This window comes from Balaenoptera physalus, assembly GCF_965194825.1.
Source record: "Balaenoptera physalus genome assembly, chromosome: 14".
Taxonomy (NCBI): Eukaryota; Metazoa; Chordata; class Mammalia; order Artiodactyla; family Balaenopteridae; genus Balaenoptera; species Balaenoptera physalus.
In genome coordinates, this window is record NC_138893.1 from 29,117,768 (window position 1) to 29,132,237 (window position 14,470).

General features: G+C 40.1%; 1 protein-coding gene across 15 annotated transcripts in view; it reads left to right on the forward strand.

The window, feature by feature from the left end:
- Nucleotides 1–14,470, forward strand: part of TEX36 (testis expressed 36) — a 47,985-nt gene that overhangs the window by 12,385 nt on the left and 21,130 nt on the right. For 12 of the 15 annotated variants that reach the window (XR_014252998.1, XR_014252999.1, XR_014253000.1 and 9 more), the window contains 4 exons: nucleotides 7,898–9,503; nucleotides 10,749–10,869; nucleotides 12,801–12,883; nucleotides 14,350–14,465. The gene's annotated coding sequence lies outside the window, so the exon portion shown is untranslated. The remainder of the gene's footprint in view (nucleotides 1–7,897; nucleotides 9,504–10,748; nucleotides 10,870–12,800; nucleotides 12,884–14,349; nucleotides 14,466–14,470) is intronic. The other 3 variants (XM_082423238.1, XM_082423240.1, XM_082423237.1) reach the window with 1 other exon arrangement.

Here is a 14,470-nt window from a genome sequence, read left to right on the forward strand (position 1 = left end):
CTCACTTCGTCCCAGCTTACCCTTCCCCATCCCCGTGTCCTCAAGTCCATTCTCTGCATCTGCGTCTTTATTCCTGTCCTGCCCGTAGGTTCTTCAGAACCATTATTTTTTTAGATTCCATATATATGTGTTAGCATACGGTATTTGTTTTTCTCTTTCTGACTTACTTCACTCTGTATGACAGACTCTAGCTCCATCCACCTCACTACAAATAACTCAATTTCATTTCTTTTTACGGCTGAGTAATATTCCATTGTATATATGTGCCACATCTTCTTTATCCATTCATCTGTCAGTCGACACTTAGGTTGCTTCCATGTCCTGGCTATTGTAAATAAAGCTGTGATGAACATTGTGGTACTTGACTCTTTTTGAATTATGGTTTTCTCAGGGTATATGACCAGTAGTGGGATTGCTGGGTCATATGGTAGTTCTATTTTTAGTTTTTTGAGGAACCTCCATACCGTTCTCCATAGTGGCTGTATCAGTTTACATTCCCACCAACAGTGCAAGAGGGTTCCCTTTTCTCTACACCCTCTTCAGCATTTATTGTTTCTAGATTTTTTGATGATGGCCATTCTGACTGGTGTGAGGTGATACCTCATTGTAGTTTTGATTTGCATTTCTCTACTGATTAGTGATGTTGAGCATCCTTTCATGTGTTTGTTGGTAATCTGTATCTCTTCTTTGGAGGAATGTCTATTTAGGTCTTCTGACCATTTTTGGATTGGGTTGTTTGTTTTTTTGATATTGAGCTGCATGAGCTGCTTGTAAATTTTGGAGATTAATCCTTTGTCAGTTGCTTCATTTGCAAATATTTTCTCCCATTCTGAGGGTTGTATTTTCATCTTGTTTATGGTTTCCTTTGCTGTGCAAAAGCTTTTAAGTTTCATTAGGTCCCATTTGTTTATTTTTGTTTTTATTTCCATTTCTCTAGGAGGTGGGTCAAAAAGGATCTTGCTGTGATTTATGTCATAAGAGTGTTCTGCCTATGTTTTCCTCTAAGAGTTTAATAGTGTCTGGTCTTACAATTAGGTCTTTAATCCATTTTGAGTTTATTTCTGTATATGGTGCTAGGGAGTGTTCTAATTTCATTCTTTTCCATGTAGCTGTCCAGTTTTCCCAGCACCACTTATTGAAGAGGCTGTCTTTTCTCCATTGTATATTCTTGCCTCCTTTATCAAAAATAAGGTGACCATATGTGCATGGGTTTATCTCTGGGCTTTCTATCCTGTTCCATTGATAGATGTTTCTGTTTTTGTACCAGTACCATACTGGCTTGATTACTGTAGCTTTGTAGTATAGTATGAAGTCAGGGAGTCTGATTCCTCCAGCTCTGTGTTTCTTTCTCAAGATTGCTTTGGCAATTTGGAGTCTTTTGTGTTTCCATACAAATTGTGAAATTTTTTGTTCTAGTTCTGTGAAAAATGCCATTGGTAGTTTGATAGGGATTGCATTGAATCTGTAGATTGCTTTGGGTAGTATAGTCACTTTCACAATGTTGATTCTTCCAATCCAAGAACGTGGTATATCTCTCCATCTGTTGGTATCATCTTTAATTTCCGTCATCAGTGTCTTATAGTTTTCTGCATACAGGTCTTTTGTCTCCTTAGGTAGGTTTATTCCCAGGTATTTTATTCTTTTTGTTGCAGTGGTAAATGGGAGTGTTTCCTTAATTTCTCTTTCAGATTTTTCATCATTAGTGTATAGGAATGCAAGAGATTTCTGTGCATTAATTTTGTATCTTGCTACTTTACCAAATTCATTGATTAGCTCTAGTAGTTTTCTGGCGGCAGTTTTAGGATTCTCTATGTATAGTATCATGTCATCTGCAAACAGTGACAGCTTTACATCTTCTTTTCCGATTTGGATTCCTTTTATTTCTTTTTCTTCTCTGATTGCTGTGGCTAAAATTTCCAAAACTATGTTGACTAATACTGGTGAGAGTGGACAACCTTGTCTTGTTCCTGATCTTAGGGGAAATGGTTTCAGTTTTTCACCATTGAGAACGATGTTGACTGTGGGTTTGTCATATATGGCCTTTTTTATGTTGAGGTAAGTTCCCTCTATGCCTCTGGAGGGTTTTTATCATAAATGGGTGTTGAATTATGTCGAAAGCTTTCTCTGCATCTATTGAGATGATCATGTGGTTTCTCTCCTCCATTTTGTTAATATGGTTTATCACATTGATTGATTTGTGTATATTGAAGAATCCTTGCATTCCTGGGATAAACCCCACTTGATCATGGTGGATGATCCTTTTAATGTGCTGTTGGAATCTGTTTGCTAGTATTTTGCTGAGGATTTTTGCATCTATGTTCATTAGTGATATTGGCCTGTAGTTTTATTTCTTTGTGATATCCTTGTCTAGTTTTGGTATCAGGGCGATGGTAGCCTTGTAGAAAGAGTTTGGGAGTGTTCCTCCCTCTGCTATATTTTGGAAGAGTTTGAGAAGGATAGCTGTTAGCTCTTCTCTAAGTGTTTGATAGAATTCTCCTGTGAAGCCATCTGGTCCTGGGCTTTTGTTTGTTGGAAGATTTTTAATCACAGTCTCAATTTCATTACTTGTGATTGGTCTGTTTATATTTTCTATTTCTTCCTGGTTCAGTCTCAGAGGTTGTGCTTTTCTAAGAATTTGTCCATTTCTTCCAGGTTGTCCATTTTATTGGCATATAGTTGCTTGTAGCAATCTCTCATGATCCTTTGTATTTCTGCAGTGTCAGTTGTTACTTCTCCTTTTTCATCTCTAATTCTATTGATTTGAGTCTTCTCCCTTTTTTTCTTCATGAATCTGGCTAATGGTTTATCAATTTTATTTATCTTCTCAAGAAAACGCTTTTAGTTTTATTGATCTTTGCATTTGTTTCCCTCATTTCTTTTTCATTTATTTCTGATCTGATCTTTATGATTTCTTTCCTTCTGCTAACTTTGGGATTTTTTTGTTTTTCTTTCTCTAATTGCTTTAGGTGTAAAGTTAGATTGTTTATTTGAGATGTTTCTTGGTTCTTGAGGTAGGATTGTATTGCTATAAACTTCCCTCTTGCAAATGCTTTTGCTGCAACCCATAGGTTTTGCGTCATCGTGTTTTCATTGTCATTTGTTTCTTCGTATTTTCTGATTTACTCTTTGATTTCTTCAGTGATCTCTTGATTATTTAGTAGTGTATTGTTTAGCCTGCATGTGTTTGTATTTTATACAGATTTTTTCCTGTAATTGATATCTAGTGTCATAGTGTTGTGGTCAGAAAAAATACTTGATACAATTTCAATTTTCTTAAATTTACCAAGGCTTGATTTGTGACCCCAAGATATGATCTATCCTGGAGAATGTTCCATGAGCACTTGAGAAAAAAGTGTATTCTGTTGTTTTTGGATGGAACGTCCTATAAATATCAATTAAGTCCATCTTATTTCATGCATCATTTAAAGCTTGTGTTTCCTTATTTATTTTCATTTTGGATGATCTGTCCATTGGTGAAAGTGGGATGTTAAAGTCCCCTACTATGATTGTGTTACTGTTGATTTCTCCTTTTATGGCTATTAGCATTTCCCTTACGTATTGAGGTGCTCCTATGTTGGGTGCATAATTATTTACAATTGTTATGTCTTCTTCTTGGATTGATCCCTTGATCATTAGGTAGTGTCCTTCTTTGTCTCTTGTAAGCGTTTTTATTTTAAAGTCTATTTTGTCTGATATGAGAATTGCTACTCCAGCTTTCTTTTGATTTCCATTTGCATGGAATATCTTTTTCCATCCCCTCACTTTCAGTCTGTATATATCCCTAGGTGTGAAGTGGGTCTCTTGTAGACAGCATATATACTGGTCTTGTTTTTGTATCCATTCAGCCAGTCTATGTCTTTTGGTTGGAGCATTCAATCCATTTACATTTAAGGTAATTATTGATATGTATGTTCCTATTCCCATTTTCTTAATTGTTTTGGGTTTGTTATTGTAGGTCTTTTCCTTCTCTTGTGTTTCCTGTCTAGAGAAGTTCCTTTAGCATTTGTTGTAAAGCTGGTTTGGTGGTGCTGAATTCTCTTAGCTTTTGCTCATTTGTGAAGGTTTTAATTTCTCTGTCGAATCTGAATGAGATCCATGCTGGGTAGAGTAATCTTGGTTGTAGGTTTTTCCCTTTCATCACTTTAAATATGTCCTGCCACTCCCTTCTGGCTTGCAGAGTTTCTGCTGAAAGATCAGCTGTTAACCTTATGGGGATTCCCTTGTATGTTATTTGTTGTTTTTCCCTTACTGCTTTTAATATTTTTTCTTTGTATTTAATTTTTGATAATTTGATTAATATGTATCTTGGTGTGTTTCTCCTTGGATTTATCCTGTATGGGACTGTCTATGCTTCCTGGACTTGATTGACTATTTCCTTTCCCATATTAGGGAAGTTTTCAACTATAATCTCTTCAAATATTTTCTCAGACCCTTTCTTTTTCTCTTCTTCTTCTGGGACCTCTATAATTCAAATGTTGGTGCATTTAGTGTTGTCCCAGAGGTCTCTGATACTGTCCTCAATTCTTTTCATTCTTTTCTCCTTAATCTGCTCTGCAGTAGTTATTTCCACTATTTTATCTTCCAGGTCACTTATCTGTTCTTCTGACTCAGTTATTCTGCTGTTGATTCCTTCTAGAGAATTTTTATTTTCATTTAGTGTGTTGTTCATCATTGTTTGTTTGCTCTTTAGTTCTTCTAGGTCCTTGTTAAACGTTTCTTGTATTTTCTCCATTCTATTTCCAAGATTTTAGATCATGTTTAGTATCATTACCGTGAATTCTTTTTCAGGTAGACTGCCTATTTCCTCTTCATTTGTTTGGTCTGGTGAGTTTTTACCTTGCTCCTTCATCTGCTGTGTGTTTCTCTGTTTTCTCATTTTGCTTAACTTACTGTGTTTGGGGTCTCCTTTTCCCAGGCTGCAGGTTTGTAGTTCCTGTTGTTTTTGGTGTCTGCCCCCCATGGCTAAGGTTGGTTCAGTGGGTTGTGTTGGCTTCCTGGTGGAGGGGACTGGTGCCTGTGTTCTGGTGGATGAGGTTGGATCTTGTCTTTCTGGTGGGAAGGACTGCATCCGGTGGTGTGTTTTGGGGTGTCTGTGACCTTATGATTTTAGGCAGCCTCTCTGCTGATGGGTGGGGTGTATTCCTGTCTTGCTAGTTGTTTGGCATAGGGTGTCCAGCACTATAGATTGCTGGTCATTGAGTGGAGCTTGGTCTTAGCGTTGAGATGGAGATCTCTGGAAGAGCTTTTGCCATTTGATATTACGTGGAGCCGGGAGGTCTCTGGTGGACCAATGTCCTGAACTCAGCTCTCCCACCTCAGAGACACAGGCCTGACTCCCAGCTGGAGCAGCAAGACCCTGTCAGCTACACGGCTCAGAAGAAAAGGGAGATAAAAAAGAAAGAAAGGGAGAGAGAGAGAGAGGGAGAGAGAGAGAGAGAGAGGGGGAGAGAGAGAGAGAGAGAAGGAGAAAGAAAGAAAAGAAAGAATAAAATAAAGTTATTAAAATAAAAAAAAATTTTAATTATTAAAAATTAAAAAAATTAAAAGTAATTAAAAAAAGAAAGAAAGAAGAGAGCAACCAAACCAAAAAACAGATTCACTAATGATAACAAGTGCTAAAAACTATACTAAAAAAACCAAAAACAAACAAACAAAAAAAATGGACAGACAAAACCCTAGGACAAATGGTAAAAGCAAAGCTATACAGACAAAATAACACAAAGAAGCATACACATACACACTCACAAAAAGAGAAAAAGGAAAAAAAATATATATATCTATATATTAAAAAAAAGGAGGAGAGCAAACAAATCAATAAACAAATCTACCAATGATAATAAACTCTAAATACTAAACTAAGATAGACATAAAACCAGAAACAAATTAGATGCAGAAAGCAAACCCCAAGTCTACAGTTGCTCCCAAAGTCCACCGCCTCAAGTTTGGGATGATTCGTTGTCTATTCAGGTATTCCACAGATACAGGGTACATCAAGTTGATTGTGGAGATTTAATCCGCTGCTCCTGAGGCTTCTGGGAGAGATTTCCCTTTCTTTTCTTTGTTCGCACAGCTCCCGGGGTTCAGCTTTGGATTTGGACCCGCCTCTGTGTGTAGGTTGCCTGAGGGCATCTGTTCTTCGCTCAGACAGGACGGGGTTAAAGGAGCAGCTGATTCAGGGGCTCTGGCTTACTCAGGCCGGGGGGAGGGAGGGGTATGGAATGCGGGGCGAGCCTGCAGCGGCAGAGGCTGGCATGACGTTGCACCAGCCTGAGACGTGCTGTGTGTTCTCCCGGGGAAGTTGTCCCTGGATCATGGGACCCTGGCAGTGGCTGGCTGCACAGGTTCCCAGGAGGGGAGGTGTGGATAGTGCCCTGTGCTCGCACACAGGCTTCTTGGTGGCTGCAGCAGCAGCAGCCTTAGTGTCTTGTGTCCGTCTCTGGGGTCCGCGCTGATAGCCGCGGCTTGCGCCCCTCTCTGGAGCCTGTTTAGGCGGTGCTCTGATACCCTCTCCTCGCGCACCCTGAAACAACGGTCTCTTGCCTCTTAGGCAGGTCCAGACATTTTCCTGGACTCCCTCCTGGCCAGCTGTGGCACACTAGCCCCCTTCAGGCTGTGTCCATGCAGCCAACCCCAGTCCTCTCCCTGGGATCTGACCTCCGAAGCCTGAGCCTCAGCTCTCAGCCCCCGCCCGCCCCGGCGGGGGAGCAGACAAGCCTCTCGGGCTGGGGAGTGCTGGTTGGCATGAATCCTCTGTGCGGGAATCTCTCCACTTTGCCCTCCACACCCCTGTTGCTGCACTCTCCTCCATGGCTCCGAAGCTTCCCCCCTGCCACCCCCCATCTCTGCCAGTGAAGGGGATTCCTAGCATGTGGAAACTTTTCCTCCTTCATGGCTCCCTCCCAGAGGTGCAGGTCCCGTCCCTATTCTTTTGTCTCTTTTTCTTTTTTCTTTGACCTACCCAGGTACGTGGGGAGTTTCTTGCCTTTTGGGAAGTCTGAGGTCTTCTGCCAGCATTCAGTAGGTGTTCTTTAGGAGTTGTTCCACATGTAGATGCATTTCTGATGTATTTGTGGGGAGGAAGGTGATCTCCACATCTCCTCTGCCATCTTGAAATTCTCTCTGAGAAGTTTATTGCTTGGAGTAGTTTGTAATGAAACATGAAATTTTCTGTGGATGTTTCCTTTAAAATGTCAAAAAACCTAAATACAAATACTTTGTGTGTTGATGTTTGGCTGTATTTAAGCCATGACAATGATTATTACTTTGGGTATAAACACTATCAAATTTTCATTGGGTGAGTTATTTTTAAATTAATGTTGAGTTATGTTCTGTTTATTATCCTGTTTGCTTATGTTTCCTGCCATTTTCCATTTGTCTGTTTGAATCCTCTTTTTTAATAGTGAGTTAGCAGCTGATAATGTGTATTGATTTCAGTTTTGCTTCTAATTTACATTTTTATCTCTTTGGTTGATGCATTTGGCTTAATCATTTCATTTTTATAAGCAGCTGTACAATTTGTTAATTTAGCTAGATGATTAAATTTGGCTTTTAAAGAAAGTTTGTTTTAGAAAATGGTCCCTGAAGTAAATTAGCATTTGGTATTTCCAGCATGTCAAAGGGGCTGATCTCTTTAAGATAACTAGACATGTAACTCTAAAATTTAAAAGTGGTTTTATAATTTTGAAACCTCTGAATATATAGATCTGTATATTCCAGTAGGTGGTGCAAATCGACTCCATTTCAAGTGGAAATGTAATTTTAAATTGTGATGTAACTATTTTCACTGTAAAAATAATATTTCAACATGTTTTCTAACTGAAAAATTGCTTTCCTCTATTTGTAAAGGAAGCTTGATTTACTGTCTCAGTGCTCATTTTTCTTGTGTTTTATTCCACAGGTACCATTATGGTGATGATCACTGTGACAGGGGAGCTGAGAGGGAAAATTGGGGGGGCTGCAAAAACCAGGGAGACCTGTTAAAAATTATAATACAAGAGAAATTAGGGAAACACTCCTATTTACCACTGCAACAAAAAGAATAAACTACCTATGAATAAACCTACCTAAGGAGACAAAAGACCTAGAAAACTATAAAACACTGATGAAAGAAATTAAAGATGATACAAACAGATGGAGAGATATACCACGTTCTTGGATTGGAAGAATCAACATTGTGAAAGTGACTATACTACCCAAAGCAATCTACAGATTCAGCGCAATCCCTATCAAACTACCAATGGCATTTTTCACAGAATTAGAACAAAAAATTTTATAATTCATATGGAAACACAAAAGATCCCGAATAGCCAAAGCAATCTTGAGAAAGAAAAACGGAGCTGGAGGAATCAGGCTCCCTGACTTCAGACTATACTACAAAGCTACAGTAATCAAGACAGTATGGTACTGGCACAAAAACAGAAATATCGATCAGTGGAACAGGATAGAAAGCCCAGAGATAAACCCACGCCCATATGATCACCTTATTTTTGATAAAGGAGGCAAGAATATACAATGGAGAAAAGACAGCCTCTTCAATAAGTGGTGCTGGGAAAACTGGACAGCTACATGGAAAAGAATGAAATTAGAACACTCCCTAACACCATATACAAAAATAAACTCAAAATGGATTAAAGACCTAAATGTAAGGCCAGACACTATAAAACTCTTAGAGGACAACATAGGCAGAACACTCTTATGACATAAATCACAGCAAGATCCTTTTTGACCCACCTCCTAGAGAAATGGAAATAAAAACAAAAATAAACAAATGGGACCTAATGAAACTTAAAAGCTTTTGCACAGCAAAGGAAACCATAAACAAGATGAAAATACAACCCTCAGAATGGGAGAAAATATTTGCAAATGAAGCAACTGACAAAGGATTAATCTCCAAAATTTACAAGCAGCTCATGCAGCTCAATATCAAAAAAACAAACAACCCAATCCAAAAATGGTCAGAAGACCTAAATAGACATTTCTCCAAAGAAGAAATACAGATTGCCAGCAAACGCATGAAAGGATGCTCAACATCACTAATCAGTAGAGAAATGCAAATCAAAACTACAATGAGGTATCACCTCACACCAGTCAGAATGGCCATCATCAAAAAACCTACAAACAATAAATGCTGGAGAGGGTGTGGAGAAAAGGGAACCCTCTTGCACTGTTGGTGGGAATGTAAATTGATACAGCCACTATGGAGAACAGTATGGAGGTTCCTTAAGACACTAAAACTAGAACCACCATATGACCCAGCAATCCCACTACTGGTCATATACCCTGAGAAAACCATAATTCAAAAAGAGTCATGTACCACAATGTTCATTGCAGCTCTCTTTACAGTAGCCAGGACATGGAAGCAACCTAAATGTCAATCAACAGATGAATGGATAAAGAAGATGTGACACATATATACAATGGAATATTACTCAGCCATAAAAAGAAATGAAATTGAGCTATTTGTAGTGAGGTGGATGGAACTAGAGTCTGTCATACAGAGTGAAGTAAGTCAGAAAGAGAAAAACAAATACCATATGCTAAAACATATATATGGAATCTAAAAGAATAATGGTTCTGAAGAACCTATGGGCAGGACAGGAATTAAGATGCAGACATAGAGAATGGACTTGAGGACACGGGGATAGGGAAGGGTAAGCTGGGACAAAGTGAGAGAGTGGCATGGACATATATACACTACCAAATGTAGATAGATAGCTAGTGGAAAGCAGCCGCATAGAGCAGGGAGATTAGCTTGGTGCTTTGTGACCACCTAGAGGGATGGGATAGGGAGGGTGGGAGGGAGACACAAGAGTGAGGAGATATGGGAATATATGTATATGTATAGCTGATTCACTTTGTTATAAAGCAGAAACTAACACACCTTTTTAAAGCAATTATACTCCAATAAAGATGTTAAAAAAATTATAATACAAAGACAAGTCATTTGCTTCTGTGCTTCAGTTCCATAATAAAATGAGCATAATGTCAGTATCAGTGTTATTCTAGTAGCTTTTATGCCCACATGATGAACTGAATGCCATGTTTCATCTTTTATAGAAATTGGGGGTGTTCCACTCCCAGGAATCTGATATTCTCACACTAGCGCATAAAATATGTATACAAGCATATTTTTAAAATTTTTTACTTGTATCACAGTAATACACATGCATTAAAGGCAGCAAAGTAGAATAATTGAGAGCAGGGATTCTGGAGTCAGCCTGCCCAGGCTGGAGCCCTCTCCACCTCCCTCGATCTGTTTTCTTTCTCCAAAATGTGGAACAGACACCTACCTCATAGTGATACGAGAATTAAATGAGCATATACATAAAGTATTTAAAGCAGGCCTGTAGGAATGTGAACACTGTACTTTTAAAAGTCAAACTGTGCGGAAAGGACTGTAATAAAAAGGAGCAGTTTCTGGCCACGTTCCTCCCGTCTCCCCATGTCACTTCCAGGTGGTGAGTGCTCACAACTCCTGGCTGTTGCTCCTGTTGGTTCCCACTGTAACTCCAAATATTATTCTTATACAAGTATTTCTTTTAATCCATTTAATCCATTTTTAAGTGTGCAGTTCGGTGGCATTAAGCACATCCACAATGTTGTGGGACCATCACCACCATCCAACTCCACAGCTTTTTTACCTTCCCAAACAGAAACTCTGTGCCCATTGAACAATAGCTCTCCACTCCCCCATCCCCTCAGCCCCTCATAACCTCTATTTTCTGTCTCTATGAATTTGCCTATTCTAGGTACCTCATAGAAGTGGAATCACAATATTTGTCTTTTTGTGACCGGCTTATCTCACCGAGCATAAAGTCTTCAAAACTCATCCATGCTGCAGCAGGTGTCAGAACTTCCTTCCTTCTTAAGGTTGAGTAATATTCCATTGTATGTATATGCCACATTTTGTTTATGCATTCATCTGCCTGTGAATTTAGGTTGTTTCCACCTTTTGGCTGCTGCAAATGCTGCTATGAACATGGATATCCAAATATCCATCTGAGCCTCTGCTTTCAGTTGTTTTGGATGGCTATTTCTTGATTAATCATTTTTTAACATTATCTTTTAATTTCCAGACATGTTAAATCAGACATGTGAGGACTTAATTACAACAACTCCCTACTTTTCTACACACTCCCCACCCCCACCCTCGCATAGTTTTGGTTAAATAATAAATCAGTGTTTTGTCTATTGTAACTTTACAAATGTTGTCAGCTGCTGAGCCAGACGTGCTCTAGCCCCTTGTCTATTTTCCGGAATACTCTTTTTTTTCTGGAGTTAACAGTGACATCAACTTTACATTTGCTCAGTTTTGTATGTACTATCATCACTACATTTTCCTTAATGCCCTGCTACATGTTTACTGATAACAAGTTCCACTGGGGCAGGCACAAGAGTTCTTTTTTGTTTTGTTTTGTTTTTCGTCTTTTTGCAGAAGCCCAATATCCTCCTGCTCCAGTCTGGAGTGGATGTTTCTTTGCACCACTGCATCCTGTGTCTTCCCTGCTTTCTCCTGTTATTTCCCGCATCCCATCCGTGTTGTTCGAAGCACATATTTCAATAGTTTCCTGAGAAAATTTACATGGGATATAAAAATATTGAGTTTTTGCATGTGTTAAAAATATATTTGTTTTACCCTTACTATTTGGGAAGATAGTTTGGCTGGGAATAGAAACCTGAACTGAAAAATCATTCAGTATAAGGCACCCTTGTTTTAGCTTTCAGTGCTGCTGCTGAGAAATGGTTATGCTACTTGGATTCTTTTTTTTTTTTTTCTGTTTTATTTTGAAAAATTTCAAGCCTACTATTAAAAAAACCTAAAGAACAGAACAACAAACACCTGAATACTCCACACCTAGGCTCATTATTGTTAACATTTTGCCACATCAGCTTCCTCTGGTTTTGTCTTTTTCTCTCCTGGTCAGTTGGTCTATCATCCATCCATCCACCCACTTATATTTCTCTCTCTCTATACATATATTCACGTGTGTATCTATATGAGTATAATTTCCTTTGTTGAATATTTGGAAGGTACAGGTATTGTGATGCCTCCATCCTAAATACTTCAGCATAGCTCTTCTCAGAACAAGGACATTCACCTATATTTGCATAATACTATTATCATAAAATAAAATCCAATATAGAGTCTGTATTTGAATTCCCCAATGGTCTCATGTCATCCTTTATAGCTGCCTTTCTTCTTTTGCTGATCCAGGATCAAATTGCGGCTGTCACATCACATGTGTTCATTGTAATGGACTCTATCTGTGCCCTGCCCCTGTCTGGAGACCATTCAGTGTGCTCTGGCCAACTTGTGGCTGCCAGAAGCTGTGTCCCTGTGCCTAAGGGCTTTTCTCCAGATTAACTGTGATTATTAGCCTTTCACTGAATTGCCCATTTTTAGTCCTGTGCTCCTTCACCTCCATGTCTCATGTCTCACCTGTGGAGGCTCTCAGGTTCATTTTATCTGGAGGATAAGCCTCTGCTAGCCTGCTGGTGATGTCAGAGTGGAGATGGGAGGAATAGTTGCTTGGCTACATAGGGTGGGAAAGGAGTGAGGGTTTAACCCTTCCGTCTACAAATTTTCAACCAATCCTCTGTTTTCAGCCCCCGACTTGCCCTGCCCCCACTTTCCACACTATCTGTGTCTCCCAGTTCTGTGTGTGTCACCTGGCTAACTTCCTAGTGGCACCTGAGATGTAGCTGCTGCTCTTTGCTGCATCTGCTACTGTTTCTCCACCTGCTTTGTATATTCCAAAAAAATCTGCTGAATCTTTCTTTCCTTATTGTCTCTTCTTTAGTTCTCTTCGTTCTTGTGGGTCTACACCTTTGAAAAATTCCTTTATTGGAGGGATTCCAGAAGGAGAGGAAATAGAAGCATGTGGTAAGTTGGCCATGTTGACCCAGAAATTTGTCTGTAGCATATTTTTAATAGAAAAAACCTATCATTTATTCAAGAGTATTAAGCATCTGCCATGTACCAGGATGTGGGGGTGAGAGCAAAACCAAAGGTAATTCCTGGGTTTATGAAGCTAGTAGAACACATGACGTATTACAAACTGTGATGGGAGCGTTGAAGGAAGGTTCAGGTTTCTACACTTACCTGGGCGAACCGACTTGGTCTAGAGGACGTGATGTTTAAGATCTGAAGGATGAATAGGAGTCAGGGAGATAAAGGGGTAAGGTGGGCATGGGGCAGAGCAGTGTACTAAGGTCAGTGGGAGCAGATTGAGGTCTGTGGAGGGAATGCGGAAAGGGAGGGGAAGATGGTGCGAGACGCAGCCGGAGGCAAGGGCAAGGGCCAGAGCGGCCAGGGGTCTATGGACCCAGGAAAGACTGTCTTTGTGCTCAGCGTAATGGAGACCTCTGAAGGGGTTTTAAGAGTTGACATGGTTTGATTTACAGTTTCAAAGCCCACGGGGTGCAGGATGGCTTGGTGAGGAGGGCAGTATGGATGTGGGGATTCCTGGAAGGAGGCAGCCACCCAGTTGAGAAATAGTGTCACTTAAACCAGGGTGTTGGAAGCAGAGTTCAAGAGAGGTGGGTTCATTAGAGAGATATGCCAAGACTTGGGGATGGCTTGGATTTGGGGAGTGGAGGAAAGAACGGTACGAGGATGACACCCAAGTCTTTGGTGTGTGGAACTGGATGGATGGTGGTGCCATTCACAGAGGCCGGAAGCTCTGCAATATAACTAGATGTTAGAACTATCAGAAACAACTGAATTGTCCAGCAATAGAACAAGCAAATGGATTGTCGCAGAGGCGGAGTTGGAGCAGCTATGGCTTCAACCAACGGGAAGCCAGAAAGTTGAGCAGACTAAGGAGAAAGAACGCGGGTGGTGATTATAGAAGATAGGGTCAGGGTCAAGGTCAAGGAACTGGTGATCAATGAAAGATCCTCTCATACAATCCCAATCCCAGTTTTAAGAAGACAGGATTAGAGAAGGGGGCTCAGAAGGAAAATTCAAGGATGTTGGGTAAGTCGCTCCTTTTATCTTTTTATTTTTTTTTATTGGGGTAGTCGCTTTACAATGTTGTGTTAGTTTCTGCTGTACAATGAAGTGAATCAGCTATATGCATACATATGTCCCCTCCCCCTTGGACCTGCCTCCCTCCACCCCCATCCCACCCATCTAGGTCACCACAGAGCACCGAGCTGAGCTCCCTGTGCTCTACCGCAGGTTCCCACTAGCTATTTATTTTACACACAGCAGTGTATATATGTCCATCCCAATTTCACAATTCATCCCACCCTCCCTTCCCCTCTGCCCTGTGTCCACGCATCCGTTCTCTACATCTGCGTCTCATTCCTGCCCTGAAAATAGGTTCATCTGTACCATTTTTCTAGATTCCGCATGTAAGTCTCTCCTTTTAAAATGTGATGTCTCCATTTCCGAGGGAAGTTGGTCATCCCAGGTGATCACAGGGAAGAGATGGCTTGGCCTCCAACACTGAATTATTCAGGTGGG